Raw genomic sequence first — 22222 nt, forward strand, 5'->3', positions numbered from 1 at the left:
ACGGCTTCACTGCTGTCCTCACCATAGCAACATTTCAGAGCCACCGCAAGCAACAATCCCCAGCGCTGGAGGCCTATTAGGGTGTAGAGTAACTTGGGCAGTAGGAGGTCCCTACGTGTTGAGAGCCCAATCACCCCCAGACCATCACGAGTGGTGCAGTCAAGCTGTGGTGCGATCCACTGAAGTTGGTCAGCTAGGAAATAAAGCTTTAAGTTCAAAACACCCAGGCCTCCCTCCTCTAAGGGACCGGGGAGAATGGCTAGCAACACACTATAGTGACATACATTCCATATCAAATCCCACACCAGTGTATCGAGTTGCTGAAACTAGAATGCTGGTATTCCCACAGGTACATTTCCAGAGAAATATAGGAGTCTTGGGAGCATGACCTTGTTAGTAAGCGTGAACCTAGCCATTATGGACAATTTGAGGGATCTCCAAAAAGGAACACGGGCTTTTAGAGAGCGGAGTGCCTTCCCCAAATTGGGCTCCCGAAGGTCATCCAAATGATGAAAAATTTGGATCATAAAATATCGGAAGGAGGTGAGTGAACACATCAAGCCCGGAGGAAAGCCCTGCGGCAACGCTGCATCCTGAAGAACAAGCATTTGCAATGCAATAGGTCTCGCATTATTTAAGTTTGAGCTATTAGCATTGTAAATGGCAATTGTTTTTTGCTTTGTGCTATAGTTATTTTTTTACATAAAAAGCTATATATAAAATATGTTTTATTAAAGTTATTTATGCAGTATCTAAATTTTGTTTGCATAAAAGAGTACAATAATATCTTAGTAAAAAAGTCAAATATTTTAATGGTAATTCACCAAATGTTCATTTATGTGTTGGTTTTGAAAATAGCTAAATTAATAGCTTTGTCATTTACAATGCCAATAGTTATAACTTTCGCAAATGTGACACCTATAGCATTTGTAATGCAACATTTGTATTTACGTGACTTAGATGTATTGATATTACAAATAACAATGGCTTTTAATTTTTTTTAATACTTAATAAAAGTGATTGTAATTTATAATGGCAATAGCTTAAACTTTTGTAAATAACTTTTGTGAAGATTATGTTCAGTGTATTTTATTGTAACGAAATCCAAGAACAGAAGTGAAATATTAACATCTTTTTGTGACATTTGTAATAAAGCTTGAAACATTGAGAGAACATATTTGTGCTGTGGTGGTGCTGAGTGATGCTGTGGTGCTGCTGAATGGGGCTGTGGTGGTGCTGAATGGGGCTGTGGTGATGCTGAGTGATGCTGTGGTGGTGCTGAGTGGTGCTATGGTGGTGCTGTGGTGGTGCTGTGGTGGTGCTGAGTGATGCTGTGGTGGTGCTGAGTGGTGCTGTGGTGGTTCTGAGTGGTGCTGTGGTGGTTCTGAGTGATAATGTGGTGGTGCTGAGTGACTGTACTCACTGTCACTCTGCACTCACTGTCACTCTGCACTCACTGTCACTCTGCACGCACTCTGCACTCACTGTCACTCTGCACGCACTCTGCACTCACTGTCACTGCACGCACTCTGCACTCACTGTCACTCTGCACTCACTGTCACTCTGCACGCACTCTGCACTCTGCACGCACTCTGCACTCACTGTTTATGCACGCACTCTGCACTCACTGTCACTCTGCACTCACTGTCACTCTGCACTCACTGTCACTCTGCACTCACTGTCACTCTGCACTCACTGTCACTCTGCACTCACTGTCACTCCGCACTCACTGTCACTCCGCACTCACTGTCACTCTGCACTCACTCTGCACTCACTCTGCACTCACTGTCACTCTGCACTCACTGTCACTCTGCACTCACTGTCACTCCGCACTCACTGTCACTCCGCACTCACTGTCACTCTGCACTCACTCTGCACTCACTGTCACTCTGCACGCACTCTGCACTCACTGTCACTCTGCACGCACTCTGCACTCACTGTCACTCTGCACACACTCTGCACTCACTGTCACTCTGCACGCACTCTGCACTCACTGTCACTCTGCACTCACTGTCACTCTGCACGCACTGTCACTCTGCACGCACTGTCACTCCGCACTCACTGTCACTCTGCACGCACTCTGCACTAACTGTCACTCTGCACGCACTGTCACTCCGCACTCACTGTCACTCTGCACGCACTCTGCACTCACTGTCACTCTGCACGCACTCTGCACTCACTGTCACTCTGCACTCACTGTCACTCTGCACTCACTGTCACTCTGCACTCACTGTCACTCTGCACGCACTGTCACTCTGCACTCACTGTCACTCTGCACTCACTGTCACTCTGCACGCACTCTGCACTCACTGTCACTCTGCACGCACTCTGCACTCACTGTCACTCTGCACGCACTCTGCACTCACTGTCACTCTGCACGCACTCTGCACTCACTGTTTCTGCACGCACTCTGCACTCACTGTCACTCTGCACTCACTGTCACTCTGCACTCACTGTCACTCTGCACTCACTGTCACTCTGCACTCACCCTGCACTCACTGTCACTCTGCACGCACCCTGCACTCACTGATTACAAATAACAATGGCTTTTAATTTTTTTTAATACTTAATAAAAGTGATTGTAATTTATAATGGCAATAGCTTAAACTTTTGTAAATAACTTTTGTGAAGATTATGTTCAGTGTATTTTATTGTAACGAAATCCAAGAACAGAAGTGAAATATTAACATCTTTTTGTGACATTTGTAATAAAGCTTGAAACATTGAGAGAACATATTTGTGCTGTGGTGGTGCTGAGTGATGCTGTGGTGCTGCTGAATGGGGCTGTGGTGGTGCTGAATGGGGCTGTGGTGATGCTGAGTGATGCTGTGGTGGTGCTGAGTGGTGCTATGGTGGTGCTGTGGTGGTGCTGTGGTGGTGCTGAGTGATGCTGTGGTGGTGCTGAGTGGTGCTGTGGTGGTTCTGAGTGGTGCTGTGGTGGTTCTGAGTGATAATGTGGTGGTGCTGAGTGACTGTACTCACTGTCACTCTGCACTCACTGTCACTCTGCACTCACTGTCACTCTGCACGCACTCTGCACTCACTGTCACTCTGCACGCACTCTGCACTCACTGTCACTGCACGCACTCTGCACTCACTGTCACTCTGCACTCACTGTCACTCTGCACGCACTCTGCACTCTGCACGCACTCTGCACTCACTGTTTATGCACGCACTCTGCACTCACTGTCACTCTGCACTCACTGTCACTCTGCACTCACTGTCACTCTGCACTCACTGTCACTCTGCACTCACTGTCACTCTGCACTCACTGTCACTCCGCACTCACTGTCACTCCGCACTCACTGTCACTCTGCACTCACTCTGCACTCACTCTGCACTCACTGTCACTCTGCACTCACTGTCACTCTGCACTCACTGTCACTCCGCACTCACTGTCACTCCGCACTCACTGTCACTCTGCACTCACTCTGCACTCACTGTCACTCTGCACGCACTCTGCACTCACTGTCACTCTGCACGCACTCTGCACTCACTGTCACTCTGCACACACTCTGCACTCACTGTCACTCTGCACGCACTCTGCACTCACTGTCACTCTGCACTCACTGTCACTCTGCACGCACTGTCACTCTGCACGCACTGTCACTCCGCACTCACTGTCACTCTGCACGCACTCTGCACTAACTGTCACTCTGCACGCACTGTCACTCCGCACTCACTGTCACTCTGCACGCACTCTGCACTCACTGTCACTCTGCACGCACTCTGCACTCACTGTCACTCTGCACTCACTGTCACTCTGCACTCACTGTCACTCTGCACTCACTGTCACTCTGCACGCACTGTCACTCTGCACTCACTGTCACTCTGCACTCACTGTCACTCTGCACGCACTCTGCACTCACTGTCACTCTGCACGCACTCTGCACTCACTGTCACTCTGCACGCACTCTGCACTCACTGTCACTCTGCACGCACTCTGCACTCACTGTTTCTGCACGCACTCTGCACTCACTGTCACTCTGCACTCACTGTCACTCTGCACTCACTGTCACTCTGCACTCACTGTCACTCTGCACTCACCCTGCACTCACTGTCACTCTGCACGCACCCTGCACTCACTGTCACTCTGCACGCACTCTGCACTCACTGTTTCTGCACGCACTCTGCACTCACTGTCACTCTGCACTCACTGTCACTCTGCACTCACTGTCACTCTGCACTCACTGTCACTCTGCACTCACTGTCACTGCACTCACTCTGCACTCACTGTCACTCTGCACTCACTCTGCATTCACTGTCACTCTGCACGCACTCTGCACTCACCCTGCACTCACTGTCACTCTGCACGCACTCTGCACTCACTGTCACTCTGCACGCACTCTGCACTCACTGTTTCTGAACGCACTCTGCACTCACTGTCACTCTGCACTCACTGTCACTCTGCACTCACTGTCACTCTGCACTCACTGTCACTCTGCACTCACTGTCACTCTGCACGCACTCTGCACTCTGCACACACTCTGCACTCACTGTTTCTGCACGCACTCTGCACTCACTGTCACTCTGCACTCACTGTCACTCTGCACTCACTGTCACTCTGCACTCACTGTCACTCCGCACTCACTGTCACTCCGCACTCACTGTCACTCTGCACTCACTCTGCACTCACTCTGCACTCACTGTTACTCTGCACGCACTCTGCACTCACTGTCACTCTGCACGCACTCTGCACTCACACATGCAACAGTAATGTAAAGCTCTCAATGGACCTTAATCGGAGCGCGTTTCTGATTTAAAAGGCTGGCATGAAATAAATTAAGCGCATGTAAATTAGAAAGGAAAAAAAAACGAAAAAGCTATTAATATTGGGATAGAGTTTACGACATGCAGAAACCACACAGATTAAAGATGCAATCTGGCTGGGGACAAATGCCCACAGGCAAGACAGCAAACTAGAGAGCGCTAGAGTAAGAGTCTTCAAGGAACAAGAGCGGACGCACCGTAATCTCTTGGTGCTCACAGCTGCTTGGAAACTGTAATCAACGAACACGGGGAAATTCTCCGCATCACTGCCTGTAATTCTCTCCCAGCCTTCCACCAGCCCATCCTCTATGCACGTATGCTCATGTTACGCTTAATAAAATATTGACCTTCTATTCAATAAAAAGTGGTGCTATGTCCTTTATACAGCCACTCCATGTAGGCTCTGCGTCCCCACGCTCCAAGAGAAGCAAGGCACAAAATGTGCACTGCATTCAGAAATAATTTTTTTTTAAACATGCCCTAGCTGCGTAGTTGAGGTTCATTTCCGTCATAATGAAAACAAAAAACCCAACATGAAGATAAATCCTTCAGAAAGAATAACCTTAGCAATTGTGTGCAAATGGTGTGTGATAATTAATAGGAAATGTAATATAATATTAGGAGTGTGCGATATTTGCGTAAATTCTTTTGCAAAAAATACATGGAATTCTTCAATAAGTACACGAAATAACAAAAAAACATCGGTCCAGCATTTGGCAGCTGTTTTGCCATGTACATCCTCGCATTCATTCTTGGATACAAGGACATATTTTGCACTAAGAAAAAGTCGCAAAATCACGCGTGCACGAACAGCATCTGCACACGTTCTCTTTGCAAACCTTGTTTCCTGTGTTTATGCCATGGGATATTGACCCGAACAGAAGCTTCTTTACTTGATCTGGTCACGGTGTAATCACGTAATTGCCATGATTTCATCACAAATGTAAAGCAAATGCCAGAAATTAACTGAGATTACACTGTGTAACAGAAATTTCACCAGGACATACATAAAACCACAGAATTAGCGATAGCATCATAAGCGTGTCCTTTCACTGCAATTGCTTAATCCTCTGCATGTACACGGAAATCATTTGTCAAATATCAGGAAATGTAATCAAATAATGGAACAAAACAATTAAATGGAAAGGATAGCAAGGGTTATGAAAACATGTTCTTTGCTCACATAGATTGATTATGCACTCAGCTGTCTGTTGTACGTGCACCACAATATGCTTACAACGTGTGCAGTCTCCGAAGCTGTACGTCGTTACCGAAAGCACAGTGACAGTCCAGTATGCAAATAAACACAGTGCTAGGTGCTTGTGTGCTGACAAAATGGCCGTCTCTTCATCGCGGGCGCACTCTGGAAGTCAGGCAGCCTTTGTTTGGACGTGGGCGGGGCTCGTCAAAGAAACAGGAAGTAACTGCCGAGGAGGACGTCCGAAACATGCAGGCTTCACGCTGAAGTCCCGGGGCGCTTCAGAGAGACCGGGCGAAAGAGCGAGGGCAGACTGCATGGTAACAGAGGCAACACGGGGCTCCCGAGTGGTGAGGAGACCCCTGCGGCGTGCCAAAAGACGGCCCAGGAACCTGCACACCGAGCCGGTAAGTGAGAGCTTGCAGGCGGGGCGGGGCGGGGGGATTGTCTGTGCGTGTACTCTCGTGTGTGGGCGGCGGCGGCTGGGGGGGCGGGGGCGGCGGCGGCTGGGGGGCGGCGGCGGCGGCGGGCGGGGGGGGGGGCCGCCTGGGGAGGTGTAGTGTGTGTCTGTATGTGTGCGCTAGTGTCTGCCTGCGTGTGCATGTGTTGTGAACAGCCTGCTCTGTGTGTGTGTGTGTAGGTGCGGCGGCGGCGGCGAAGGGGGGGGGAGGGAGGAGGTGTGGCTGTGACTGTGATGTGCGCGGCTGTGATGTGCGCATGCGTGAATGTTGACGCGCGTGCACGCAGCTCAATCCACGCTCGTCACAGTTTTGTGTCCCTCATTCCCCGGTGTCAGGCAGCTATAAGTCTCCGACCCTGGACGCATCCTTCGGATGCGAATTCCAGGGCGAGACCTAAAAAGGGAAGACATGCACCTTGGCCTTATTAACTTTCAGTCCGGACACTGACCCAAACCTCTGCAAACTATCTAAAGCCTTTGTTATATCCTGCACTCCATCCTTCAGATAAAGAAGAATATCATCTGCATAGAGGGAGACAATACGTTCTCTTGCCTCAACTAGTACACCGGAGCCCTGACATTCCTGTGGAAAATGCAATGCTAGGGGTTTGATGGCCAGAGCAAACAACACTGGGGTTGAAGGGCATCCTTGCCTCGTGCCCCTACAAACCACATATTGCGGGGATATCCTGGAGCACGTCTTGACCCGGGCCATTGGTGTAGTGTATAGTAATAGGACCCAACGCCGCAAGGCCCATCTTACACATCACTTCGAAAAGGTAATCCCAACGCACTGTGTTGAAGGCTTGTTCGAAGTCCAAAGACAGAAACACTGCATCCTGATTTGATTGGGCCTTAGGGTGGTAAAGTCGCCTAAGAGTTTGGGAGGTGTTACCGGTAGGAATGAAGCAGTTATGATCTTCATGATGAAGAGTCTGCATGTGGTAGAGAAAGCGGAGCGCCAATGCCTAACTAAGTATCTTAAATTCTATGTTCAACGTAGACAGCGGGCGGAACTCCGTAACCTGAGTACCCTGTGTCTTGGTTTTGGGAAGTGAGATGACCACGGCCTCATTAGTAGATTTTGGGAGTACACCAAGGTGCCATGAGTCAGCGCATAGCTGAACTATTCAGGGATCAGGGTCTCCGTATAAGCCCTGTAGAACTCAATTGGCAGACCATCTGGTCCTGGTGTCTTACCTCTTGCCATATCATTAATCGCCAAATCTTCTGTGCCGTTATATGGCCGCCCAATTCTCTATCAAACTCCTCAGTGATGGAGGACAGAAGAATAGCTGCTATGAAGTTTGATAGGTCCGTTGCCTCGAATGGTGCCGGGATGAGTACAGGTTTTTGTAGTAGCGATATAACTCACTATTAATTGAATTGGGTGAATGCAAAGAGAGGCCATTTCTTAGTCAGATATGCATAATAGAGGTCCCCTGAAACTCTGGCCTGATGAGCCATGCTAACAACCACCCAGCCTTACATAAGCCTTATTAATGCATTGCTTATAGTTATGGCTGACTGGAAAGATAAGAGGCCCCCTGCTTCTAATGAGAAGTTCATCTAGGCAGGGAAATACATACAGTAAAGTTCCTAGGGCAACTTCAAATTATGTTTAAAAATACAACATGATGGGGGGGCGTGGCTTGACCAGCGATCATGGCGGTCATGTAGAGCGCGAGCTCCGACCAGCCTACACATATCCTGAGAGAATATCCTGGCCCTGGGCATTCTTAAGAGCACCCAATGGTCGGGGTCCCTACGATCGGCGGCGGTTGCAGCCCCATGGCGGCTCTGGGGGACCTGCGGTGTCCTGGCGAAGTGGCGAGGCCCGCAGGGTCCGATGAGGCCTACGACGCCGGGACCTCAATTTTGGAGTCGCCCGGACCGGGCGCGACGGTCGTTGGCGGCTGGGGGCGCGGCTCCCGTGCTCATTGCGGGGATTGCGTGGCCTTTGCTTTGTGCCCCCTCGCTGGAGAGCCGCCGCCAGCTGCAGCGGCACACTGCCCGAGGAAGCGGGGCCGGGCCCTGAGGTGACCGGTGGGAGCTGCTGCCGCCATTTTAGATGCCTTCTCGCTCCAGAGTGGGCCTGCGAGAGGACGCGACCGGGCAACACTATTCGTCAGCAGAGGGCCCTTTGTGCCGCTGGGGAGGGCCTCAGACTCGACCAGATCTGCAGGAAACGAGTGCCATCGGCGGAGCTGTGCCGCGGGGAGACCTACATGGGAGTGCAGAGTGCGCCGGCCCCGTCAAGTGCAATAAAGGTCCAGCGGAGGCGGCTGGTGGGACCGTCGCGGCTGTGGTGAGTCGGGGCTGCAGTGAATGGGTGCTTCGGGGGCCAGGTCGGGCCACGGTGGGGGGCTCCAGCGGCGTCCTGAACCACTGGTGGACTTATGCGTGAGGCTCCTTGGGGCTGCCTGGGTATTGTCGATTGCGGGCCCCAGGGGTGCGACACATCGAATTTGCGGGACAGACAGTGGGCCTCTGTGGCTGTGTGCGCGGGACCATAAGCCGGTGCTGCTTGCTAGACGACTGCTGGGCAATACATTTGGCATACACGACCAGCCCTGGACAGTGAGAAAGAACGGGCGTCTGCATAAGCGGATTCCACGGCCTGGATCGCTCTTCATGGGGGCCACGACGCAAGGTGGAGCTGGAGGGGGCCAGGGCAAGCAGGAGCCAATCAAATTCATGGAGTCGGCGGGCCCGGGGGGCTCTCAGGCGCCGGCGCCCGACAACGCAGCACTGCTGGCAGCAATCACGCAATCGAGGGACATGCTAGACGCCAAAATAGGAGCGGTTGGGGCCAACGTCCCCCTTCTCCGCCAAGACCTGTGGAATGCAGTAGAGCGCATCACGGGTGCGGAGACTCGCATCTCAGAGGTAGAGGATGAGGTCTCAATCCTAAAGAAGAAAGTCGCAGCCATGGAAAAGATACAGAAGGGCCTGGCCATGAGGGTCGAGGATGCGGAAGTGCGCGCCCGGCTGAACAACCTCCCCTTCATTGGCTTTCCAGAGGGCTGTGAGGGGGACAAGGTGGAGCGCTTCCTGGCCCAGTGGTTGGAGGGCTGGATCCCGGCAGACACTATCTCGATGCTTTGTAGTGGAGAGGGCCCATCGGGCGCTGGTGCAGAAACCCCCGGTGGGAGCGCGGCCGATCATTGCCAAGTTTCTGAATTACTCAGATCGTGATACCATCCTGCAGCATGCGAGGGCCAAGGGCACGCTCACATACGACAATGCCAATATCCTGATCTTTCCAGACTACATGAAGCTGGTGCAGCAACAGCGCCAGTCATTTATTGCGGCCAAGGCCCGCCTCCGGGGCCTCCAGCTCCAGTATGCGCTGCTCTACCAGGCACGGTTGTGGGTGGTCTACAAGTCCCGCACATTGTTCTTTGACACTCCGGAGGAGGTCTTCCAGTGGACGGACGAAACGCTGAAAGTTCGGGTCAATGTGGCCAGGGGCGGAGAATCGGACTCATCCTTAAGTGGAGTCGCCCGGGAGGGCCTCAGAAGCCAGCGCCGGCGCCGCAGGGGATCACGCTCTGACAGAGGCTCGCGCTCTGGCTCAGCCGTCCGCCAGGGGGGCCCGCACAGGATCAGCAAATTGATGCGTCTTGATTACTGTGGGACATGAACGTGACTCATTACACATGGTGGGTGCGGATGATCAGGTGCGCTGTTGCCTTAGGCTGGGAGCCCAACCCGGTTAGTTTGGGTGGGTGGGAGTGACAGCCTAGTTCCTATGGGCTGGCACGAGGGGATCCATTGGAGCATGTGGTTCTGGTTCTCCCGTTGGGGACCATGCTTCGATCCGACCGCGACAGGTGCTTCCATGTTTGGGAGATACGGGGAGGGAGGGGGAGTCGGGGGTTGGGGTAAGTGAGTGGGGGGTGGGGGGTGGGGGGGGGGGGAATGTGTTTGCGCATGCCTTGCTGCTCATTAATTGCGATGTACTACACCAGCTGTGTTTTGGAGACGTTCGTTCTGTATATGCTGTACTGCTCACATGTCCGCTTTTGGGAAGGGAGGGAGGGCGGGTAGGCCCTGGCTCGCTACGAGTCTTGAGTTGGAATGTACGGGGGATGCTGGACAAGGTGAAACGTGGAGCGGTATTTCAGTACGTCAAAAGAGTGGGAGTAGATGTACTGTTGTTGCAGGAAACCCACCTGCTAGGCACGAAGTCGCTGTGTCTCCAACGCTCAGGCTTCACGCATGCTTATCATGCTGGCTTTACGAGGGGCTCCAGGGGGGTTGCGGTCCTTATACACCGTAGAGTGCCTTATGACGACAAACGTATCTGGACGGATACCCAGGGTAGATACCTCTTGTGCAGGGTGAAATTGGTGGTGATAGAGTGACTCTTGGTAGTGTATACGCCCCACCGCCACTACAGTGGTCCTTGGTTGAGAGGCTCTTGTCCCTTTGGGGTGTCATGCCTGATGCCCTATCCATTGTAGGGGGGGACTGGAACGATGTGTTGGACAGGAGCTGTGATAGGTGGTGGCGAAGTGCTGCGGCGACCCACGATACGGGGCTGGGAGGGATCCACTACCAGGCTGCATGCATTGGTCTCAGGGCTTGATTTGGTAGACACCTGGAGGTATAAACATGGGGCGTGTAGGGACTACACATACTTCTCCGCGGCGCATGAGTCCTTCTCCAGGTTGGACTACATTTTCCTCCCAAGGGCGCTGGCCCATAAGGTCCTATCGGCGGAGATTCTGCCGCGAGCGCTCTCTGACCATTCGCCGGTGACCATCACACTTACCGTAGGTCCGTCTAGGCAGCCGTTCCGGTGGCAAATGTCGGCCTGGCATTTAACCCGAGATGACTACAGGGCGCATATGACTATTGAAATAGACCAGTACCTGGCCACTAATATGGGCTCTGTGGACTCCCCAACTGTCCTCTGGGAAGCCATGAAGTCGACGCTGCGAGGTGTGGATATATCCTGGTGAGCGGCAGCCCGGCGGGAGAAACGGGATGACCTGGTGCGGCGAGAGGCGGAGCTGGAGGCTTTGGAGCGCAGGGGTCGGGAGGAGGATGGTGGTCCCGCTAGAAGACAACTAGTACTGGCGCAACAGCAATATGCCACAGTTCTTATGGACGAGGCGAGACAGGCCTGGCTGGCCACCCGTAGTCGGATCTACCAGTGGGGCGACAAATCATGCAAGATGTTATACTGCCTATGTCAGGGCCTCCTGCACGCTCAGCCGCTGCCCCGGATTGTGACCCCGACGGGGAACCTATACTCGAACCTGTTGCTATAGCAGAGAGCTTTGCCGGGTACTACGAAGAGCTGTGCGCGCCACGGGAATGCCTGGAGGCAGAGGTTGTTCAGCGTTTCATTGATGATCTCCCCCCGAGAGCCGTCTCGGACGAGGTGCGGGAACTAATAGACCGGCCCCTCTCAGACGAGGAGCTGGGCGCGGCATTGGGTGAGTTGAATCCGGGTAAGGCGCCGGGCCCCAATGGGTTTCCGAGCGAATTTTTCCGCCGGTTCCTGGTCCAGCTGGGCCCACATCTCCGGCCAGTGGTGGAGGAGGCGTGTGAGAGTGGGGCGCTCCCACAGGACTGGCGTCATGCTGAGGTGGTGGTTTTTTTGAAGCCCGGGCGACCCCCAGAGAGTCACGCGTCCTACCGCCCGATCTCCCTGCTGAACACGGAGGCAAAGATCCGTGCGAAGGCCTTGGCCACCAGGTTTAAACCGTAGATTACGGACCTGATCCACCCGGATCAGGCGGGCTTCATGCCACAGAGGGCGACTCGGCACAATATTAGACGGGCCCAGGTCGCGATATCGGCCTGGGGGTGCCTTGGGGAGCCGGCGGCGCTGTTCCTGGTGGACATGGACAGGGCCTTTGATTCCCTGAGCTGGACGTATTTATTTGCCCTGTTGCGGCGCCTTAACCTTGGCCCACTTTTCCTGATGTATGTCCGATTACTGTACACCGGCCTTACGGCTTCAGTGTGCGTCGGGGGGGCGGTGTCCCGGTCGTTCCCGGTTCAGCGGGGGATGCTGCAGGGCTGTCCCCTCTCCCCGTACGTCTTAGCGCTCGCCATGGAGCCCCTCGCTGCATGGGTACGTATCGACGCCCAACTCAAAGGATTCCGGTGGTCTACAGACCTCACGGATAAAATTGCGTTATACGCAGTTGATGTTTTATTTTTCCTTACTGTCCTGGAACGTTCTGGGTCGCGACTCCAGCATATACTACAAATTTTTGGCGAAACTTCCGGACTATACATGAATCCTGGCAAGTCCACGCTTTGGCTGTTGGGCGGTCGGCGGAATGTGGGCGACGGGCCTCCAGCTGGGGATGGACGGGGTGAAATGTTTGGGGTCTACCTAGCCGAGGACGCTGCGGTATCCCCCAAACGCAACCTTACCCCGGTTTGGGTTCGCACACGTGAAAGCTTAAAAGGTATGGACAAGGATGCCGCTGTCCATATCAGGCAGATCTGCCATTTTTAAGATGGTGGCTCTACCACGCCTGGTGTACCACCCGCACGCGATTTCGCCTCGCTGGTTCCGACAGCTTAATTCGGCATTGAGTGGGTTCCTGTGGGATGGGGGCGTCGCGCGGGTGGCCATCCGGACATGCTTCTTGTCAACATATACGGGGGTTTGGCCACGTCGGATGTACTCTCCTACTAACAGGTGGCGCACCTGTTGGTGCTGAATGACTGGTGGTATGGGAATAGGGGAGACCCGGCCTATGCTGTGGAGAGGAGACTGATGGGCTCGGCGTCATTGCACACACTGCTGTATTCTGCGCCACTTCGGAGATCTCTTCCTGCGGCCACTCAGGTGGTCTTTCATGTGTGGAGGCAAGCACTGCGTAGGATGGGGTGGTGGAATGTGCTTACTCAGACCCCCCCCTCTGGCGCAATGGTCGGCTGCCCCAGCTGAATGCGCTGATGGGCTTCCAGGGATGGGATGCAATAGGCATCTCTACCCTTGGAGACGTTCTGTCAGGGTGTGGTCTCAAATCTCTCTCGACCTTCAGGAGGAATTCGGGATGCCTCGTACCCAGTTCTTCAGGTATCTCCAGTTTCGCCACACATTAACGCCCTACCTGAGGGGCCTGGAGCAGCTCCCTGAGTTTAGTCCCCTGGAAGGCAAAATATTTATGGGAGAATTACCGGATAGGAAATTGTCGCTCATATACCAGACGCTGGTGCGTCACTGCTCCTCGGACCTGCTCGGCCTTAAGACTGCTTGGGAGCAGGACGTGGGTGAATTACATGAGGAAGACTGGGTTGAGGCCCTGGAAAGTCCGAGGGGGGGGCGTCAATCTCTGCTCGCCTGCGCCTGATTCAGTTCCGGTACTTACATCATACATACTATACCCAGCAGCATTTGTGGAGGGTGGGTATGGTTGCGTACCCCGAGTGTCTCCGATGTGGTTCGGAGGTGGGTACCCTGCTGCACACGGTCTGGGAATGCTCAGCGCTGAGAAGGTTCTGGGATGGGGTTCATCGCTGCTTGGCAGAGCTTCTGGGCTGGGAGATCCAGAGGGACCCTAAATTAGCTTTATTGCATGTCATGGCTGGGGTAGGGGGCAACAGTTATAAACAACATTTATTGTTAATAGGATTTGCACTGGCAAAGCGTGATATCGCTAGGCCGTGGAAGGCGCCCCAGGCCCCCTCGCTTGCCGCCTGGAGGAATGGGCTGGACTTTTGTATGGGTCTGGAGCAGCCTGTATTTATGGCCAGGGGATGTCCTCGAAAGCACTACAAAATCTGCAAGAGGTGGGCAGACTATCGAGGTTTGGACTTAGACCCACCGCATGAGGAGGCCACCCTCCCGACTCTCTGATATGTTGGACTACGAGATGCCACAGTTGGACTTTGGTACATATGGCTAGTGCTCTGTTTTGGTACAATGTTCTAGTGGGGCAAGCAGCTGCGCAAGGGGTGGGGGGTGGGGCTCTTAAGGGGGTGGGTGTATATCCTCTTGTTTCTGCCATCTCCTAATGGGGGGTTACTTTGTTTTCAATTGAACATTGTTGACGCTAATGTTGGTTCATAGATGAAGGCAGTAGACTCTGGATGGCAGAGCTTTGCATACCATGTGTGTTCAGTCAATAAAATCCGTTTTCTAAAACAAAAAAAATACAACATGATATTCTAATCAAGGGAAGAGACCATCATTCATGATTGGAAAAGTACAAAAATATAGTTTATTTAAATATTTTCATCAATGATTATATGATATTTTGGACAGAGAAAGGAACAAAAAACTGCAAACATTCATCCATGTATCCAATCATACAAGTCACATACATATTAGGTTAGTTTTCATATGTTCTGTACATTAGATATGCACTGATTGTACATAGACCATGATATAATTTTAGTATGATAACATGATTATGTGGATATGTAAATCCAGAACAAAGTTTGCATCAATATTTACATGTACTGTACTGAATCTCCATAATTAAAAAACCTAGGTACCAGTTTAAGGTTAAAAAAGTGCGGATGCAAAGAACAGGTGAAAAGCAAGATCCAAAGCCTTTCCCCAAACATAGATGGTGAAAAAGTGGTGATAAAAAGATACTTTATAAAGGTGCACCCAATATTTTGTGAAAAGTGACTGGTGACTTTGAAAACTCAGTTGAGTAAAGAATGTGGGTCATGGCGCTGACCCTGACTTTAATGATTGTTCATGAAGGCGGCTTAACAGAAGATGCTGGACACACAGATTAAGAGGTACAGTCTTCTAAATAAAGTGAACACTAGATGGCGGGGGTTCATAGGTGTGACGAGGAGGAGGATCCTGCAGTGATGAATAGACATCATTTATTAAAGATAAGGCAGAAATATGAGGTAATGAGGATCCTATCTATCTGGTCGTTTATCTACTACAAACAGAGTAATTGTGCCATTGATTATGAAAGACAACGACGTAGCCGGGTGGCCTACATTTTAAGGAGGTCAATATATAACTCAGGGATATGGATGAGGTTCCAAGAGTTTCAAGGGACAGGTATGGTGCAAACTACAAAGTTACAACTATGGTATAACTGCTTACACAAGAATGGATGTCTTGGGAACCGAAGCGTAGCTCCTATCATGAAGATATTACAAAAAGGGGGGTTGAACCCAAGCAGTCGCGGGGACCTGGGCGATATGTAGTACATATAAAAGGGGGGTCCCCGCAAGAGAGACGTGTTGTGTCAAAAAACCAACAATTATTGTTCAAACAACTTCATGAAACAAGAAAAACATAGAAAGATTTAATCTAGGTACTGTAATTTATTAGCAATACCTTGAGATAGTAACACAATCAAAGAATTTTTGCAATTTTAGCCCCAGAAAAAGGAGGGGGGAAAAAAGGGGGGGGGGAAGTGCTCAAGGGAGTGTAAGGAAAGGATAGACACAGTTAAGGAAACAGGTGATGAGTACAAAAGTTTCCAACACAATCAAAATAATTCAAATACATAAGCCCAAAAAATCTGGGCACACAATGAGGAGTTATTTCACATAAGAACTTTCGGCGGACACACAGTCAATATAAAACTGTAGAGGGCTTGTGCCGGAAGTTTAAGAGGAAAGCCGTCGACGTTTCGACCCCTATATGTAGGCTACGTTCAGTTCTTAGGTGGGGTCTTCATCAGGACATATGCAACAGGGGAAAGTGAGGGGCAATCCTGTCAGGTAAATTAATAATAGATTAGTAAGTATTACACCATAGCCATTTGATTTAGACTACGATGAAGGTTTAGCATGACAATTGAAAGAATTAGTTACCATGGCGTCATGGCCCAACAGGGCTCAGGACGTGGAGATATGATGGACTGTGCAGGAAGTCACAGGTCGATCACAGCGTAATTAATTCGCAAAGCTACAGAGGAGAAAGGACAACCAGTGAATAAAGGGCCTTTGACATTACTATTAGTTAATTTATCAAATTATTTACTCCAGACCTGTGTCTGATCAGGTGGGTAAAGGTCAGAGGGGTCCCTAAGGATATTTGGACTGGTAGATAAAGTCCACTAAGTTAGAAGAAGTATCGGTAAATATAAATTGTCCACAGAAAAATATAAAATGGGACAACGCCCCAATATTACAAACGGAACAATTGTCTCAAAGCCGAAGTGATTGGATTGAGGGTCTCGGCATAAGCAAAGGGGTACAATGAACACGGCATGTACGGGTACTTGACATACCTGTGATTGAGTGGGTGCGAGGGCGAATTGTTCCAACCGTTGTTTTATCGGAGCCGAAAGAGCCCAGTGGTCTGTCAGGAGCCGATAACTTGAATACCAGCGTAAATCGTGCTGCCACCACGTCAGAACCGATGCAGGGGTGAGTCTAAGGGAGAGTGAGGGTGAGCGGTTAGGAGCAAGTAAAGTGAATTCCCAAAGTTGAGTAATAAAGTCACCGCTCTATTAGCCACGTACCACTTCGCTTCTGCGGCGTCCGTGGACAGTAACTCCGCAACTCCCACTACGCGGAGTTTCGGGCGGAGTCAGAAATTAAAGCGCCACCCAGTAATGGGAAGAAAAGAGTTACTCCGTGAAGCCCCGTGATCGTCACTAGACGACCAACTAAAAGTCGGGTTGAGCATTCATATAATCATTTTACTTAAAAGGAAAAGAAATAGTTACAATAAATGATTGTGTGTGGTGTGCATGTACAACGTGCATGGGCTCCGAGCATCTAATGACAGAAGCCTAAGGCGTGCCGAGGATTGCCCAAGTTGCAATGGTCATTCACAAATTTGATCAGGGGATCATAACAATTTAAATAATCCGCGCAACTATCGAACATCAGGCGGGTAATAATCATTGAAAACCTTGAGTGGTTGTGAAGCATTAAATGTTGTGGAGACAAAAGCATACAGAACCTGATATACATTACAATGTTTAGAATATTTATCAAATCATTCAAGAAATACTCGGGACAGCATAACAAAATTGACACTAACCCTGCAACTCTCAGACATGAGGTTGAAGACGGGTAGCTGTATGTAAAGCTCAAGAAACGATGACAATTGCACATTGTATGTTAAAAAATATATATATTAAAAAAAAAATATATATATATATATATATCATTGTCAACAGGAAGCTTATCGAGCGTCATGATTTTCCTGATACACTCCCATGGTTCATACTACCCGCTCAGTTCTCGAAAATGAGGAGGAAGGCGTATTACTATTAATGGGAGTTCAGACTCAAGATATTTTAAAACTGATGTACAACAGAAGCATATAGGACATCAGCATTCATTGTCAGATATACCAACCCCCAGGGGTATGTGACCCCATTTGATTTAAGATCTCAGTAACATGATTAACCCAAGGCTACCAACTGTGCTAAACTGCTGTCTTGCTCGTTATGGCCATTTTTAATTGAATCTAAGAGGGACATCCATTTGGATTCGCGGGTGTTTAGTACTGTCAATATATTGCCTCCTCTTCTCCCCAAAGAGACCTTTTCAATCACAAACCATCTCAATTCTGAGACGGCATGCCCGGCCTTTTGCCAGTGTTCTACTAGTGGGGCACCCACCACATTGCAGCGTAACCTGCTACAATGGGATGATATACGTGACTTAATCTTCTGTTGTGTTTGACCCACATATACATGTCTACATGGGCATTGGACAATGTAGATCACACAGCTCGAATTACAATTTGTGTGGTGTTTTAACTTGTAAGACCGTCCACCATAGTCAAAGGTCTTAATCTGAATGGTAGTCTCACATGCAGTACATGTGCCACATCTATAGTGTCCCAATAATGGAGGCAGATTCCACATGCTTGTAAGAGTGGGTTGGCTCGCAGGTTCCAAATACGAGTGGACCACCATGTCCCGTATGTTTTTAGCCCTCTTAAAGGAATGAAGAGGGAACTGCGTCTGCTTTATCTCATCTGACACAATGGACCAGTTCTGTTTGATGGGAAACAGGAACCAACCAGAAATGGACCGGATCATCTGTGTAACCACCTTCTCCACACGGAGTAATGAAGTTAAACGTATTATCAACAAGAACTGGTCCATTGTGTCAGATGGCCAACTACCTTGCCGGCACTCGAGGAGCTCGTTCCAATGTGTAGAAGGGGGTGAGTAAACCAGCAGCTACCTCTGTTTGCAAACTTTCTACTGATAACCCATCATGTCACCTTCTCAATTCCTTTCGGAAGGCCTATCACTAATATTGTTTCATCTGTTTCTGTCTTCCGCATCTTCAGCACGCCACTCGAGATGCTGTACCAGGTCCGGTAGATTTGCCATTTGAGCTCCCAAGCATTGTGCATTCTGGTATGGTCTAACTTTGGTAATGGACGTCTCCACCTCATTGACTTGGTATGTTAGCTTGTGCAGAGCAGGTGCAGGCCCAGGCCCAGGCCCACTGACACTATGCCTACGTCCTGTTGTAAAGTGACCTTAGTATCCTCTCCGGCAACTAGGATCTTGTCCAGCTGGAGTTTAATGGGGTCTTCAATGGGGACGGCGTCATAGTCTTCAGCTACCGTAAACCTACTGGGATCAGGAGGGTCTAGCGTTGACCCATGCTGGTTTGGGTTGCGCCTACTCCATCTATGCTGTAGTGAGTAAAGCAAGTAATTAATCAACAGGGAGGGATGAGGAACTAATTTAATAGCTCTGATGATCACACTACAAAAAGAGGCCGCAGCAACTATAGATACCAACGTCCTAGAAGGGGTAACAGATGGCAACGACCATACCACCCTGGCTTCAACATACCTTATTTTCAACCATTTGTCCCACAATATGGAGGATGGATGGACCTGTTCAATCAAGGGATGCAACAGATGCCACAAACGGGAGACCAACATATGGCAGGACAACTAAATACTCACCAACAGGAGCAGCCTTTTTTATCCAGGGGCCACAATCAACCCAGAGGCAGAAGAAAGTCCTTAACTTGGTGCGACCAACAGAGGAACGTACAGATGCGGAGTATGGCAGCAGCTCAACCCTCAACCAGCAAGACCAAACACTGATTGTCAATCTTTCTGATATAGAATTAACAGAGGATCAAATCAACATCTTGAATAAAGGATTAGAGTATGTACCGACTCCTCAAACAGATACCTTCAAACTCAAATGTGAGCTAGCAGAGTTTTACAGAACATTGAAATTAAAAGCATACTTCTCAAACAGCCCCTCTCCAACACAAGAAGGAGACACCACTCTGCGGAGAAAATCTACCTTTAACCCTCCCGCATTCAGTGTCCCCCCAGAACTACAAACCTTTGAACAAGCCTTGATGAAGGGTGTGGACAATATGGAAACGACCAAGAGCAAAACTTTCCAGAATCTAACCAAAAAGGAACGTCTGGCAATAGAGGCACTAAAACAAAATAAGGAAATAGTGATTAAACCCGCCTACAAGGGGGGAGGCACAGTAATCCTCCGTAAGACAGGCTACAACCAACAATGCCTCGCCCTCTTGTCAGACACCAGATTTTATCAAAGGATCACAGTAGATCCAACGGAGAGATTGGAAAATATCATATTGATTATTGTAAATGAAGCGGAGACCAAAATGTGGATATCAAAAAAATAAGCTGAATTCCTAATTGCCAAGGAACCCAAAACTCCCTACTTCTATTCGCTCCCCAAAACCCACAAAAACAGGTCACCGCCACCGGGACGACCCATAGTTTCCGGGATTGGGTCAGTCCTGGAGCCACTTTCAAAATTTGCGGACGAATATCTCAAACCATTGGTCCAAAAAACACAAACGTACCTAAAAGACACCAGGGACCTTTTGTTACAAATCGCAGACACTACATTTGACCCTGATACAATGCTCTTGGTTGGTTTAGATGTAGAATCCTTATTCACAAGCTTACCACAAGATGAGACGATCCAAATGTTGGAATATGTCCTGTACATGGAGGATTGGCAATACAATACCCCTAGGCATTTCATCCTCGAGTTTTGCAAACTGGCATTAAAAGAGAACTTTTTCGAATATGATGAAAAGCTGTACTTACAAACCCATGGTACCTCCATGGGCAGCGCTTTCGCGCCTTCTGTGGCAGGGCTGTACGTCAGTCAATTTGAAATCCAATTTGTCCTCAATGAAACAAATCCTTTCTCTTCCAGTATAATATACTGGAAGAGATACATTGATGACATTTTATTGATTTGGAACATCGAACAAGATCTAGCCCAGTTCATAGTCTGGCTGAACAGTTTGGATCCTTGGCTCAAGTTCACATATACATCTAACAACACCAACTAGATTTTTTAGACCTTACAATCTTCAATGAAAACAACATTTTACAAACAAAAACTTATACCAAGCCTACGGCCAAAAACAGCCTTTTATCGTACAAAAGCTATCACCCCAAACTACTCAGAGATAATCTGCCTTACAGACAATTTTTACGGCTGAAAAGGAATTGTAGCAAAAATGAAGACTACAAGATCCAAGCACAAGAACTGAGCGTAAAATTAAAAAACTGAGATTATACTGAGAAAACAATCAAAAGATGCAGAAAAAGAGCCAACAATCAACTGAGAGAATGCCTCCTACAAATCCATCCAAAAGAATCAATACAGGATCTAACCACTTGCGTGACAACTTTCAACCCGGCCACTTATGCCGTACAAAAATTGATAAATAAAAACTGGCATATATTGAATACTGGTAAATTTAAGTGGCCAAAACCAAGATTTGCCAACCGAAGAACAAAAAATCTGAAAGACGCATTGGTACATACAGGCCCTCCTAAAAAACGACCATTGACCATAACAAGAAATGTCACAATGAAACCTTTAACAGGACATTATCCTTGCGGCTCATGTGTAGAATGTAAAACCACCACAGCTTCAAAAACATTGCAATTATCAGAGACCTTATTATGGACATAGAAGCAACATACTAATTGCAATTCCTCCCATGTCATCTACATGGTGAGCTGTCCCTTTAAAAAGAAATATATAGGGATGACAAGCCGAAAAGTAAAAATAAGGATAAGTGAGCATAAAAGCAATATCAGGCTAAAAAAGAATACCACCAAAATATGTTCCCACTTTACAGAAATGAACCACTCTTGCGATGACATTCATTGGACTGTGATCGAAATGCTAACTGATAAGTCCCAGAACTCTGAGAGAAAACTGTACGAGAAGGAACAGAGGTGGGTAAATCGAATTCGTACCCACGAACAAGGCCTCAACGATAATGTAGTCTGGCATAATTTTGCGAATTGAAATAACACTCACAGCATCCAAAAGTACCATGGAGAACTTCGCAAGAATATACCAAAGAAACTGCAAACATTTTCAAAACATGGTCATGTGATAATGATCCTCTAATAAGAAAATCTTTCCCAACATTTTCGTTTTTTAAGAGCACAATCCGCTTTTCATGAATGAAACTGGCTTTATGATAATCTTACCTTAACATTACATGGTCATGTGATAATGATCCTCTAATAAGAAAATCTTTCTCAACATTTCCGTTCTTTAAGAGCATAATCTGCTTTTTCATGAATTAAACTTGCTTTATGACAAGCTCACCGTATCATTAGCACACATCATTATAATCATAAGGATTAGAACCTTCTAAAAAGAACGAGTAAGGCCCCTTTAAAATTATCCGCTTTACAACAGAGGCTCCTTTAAATTAGAGCTACCGGTACACATCCGGCATCCGGGGGCAGAGTCAGCACCAGTCCGACAAGACACCAGCACGCGGGTAATGGCGCCTGTGAGACCTTCCAAGAGGAAAATGGTAAGACGCGGTTTCCGCGTTTTCTAATAGTATGGCCTCGTTGTTTT

The sequence above is a fragment of the Lissotriton vulgaris genome, chromosome 2_1 (assembly GCF_964263255.1).
Source record: "Lissotriton vulgaris chromosome 2_1, aLisVul1.2, whole genome shotgun sequence".
NCBI lineage: Eukaryota > Metazoa > Chordata > Amphibia > Caudata > Salamandridae > Lissotriton > Lissotriton vulgaris.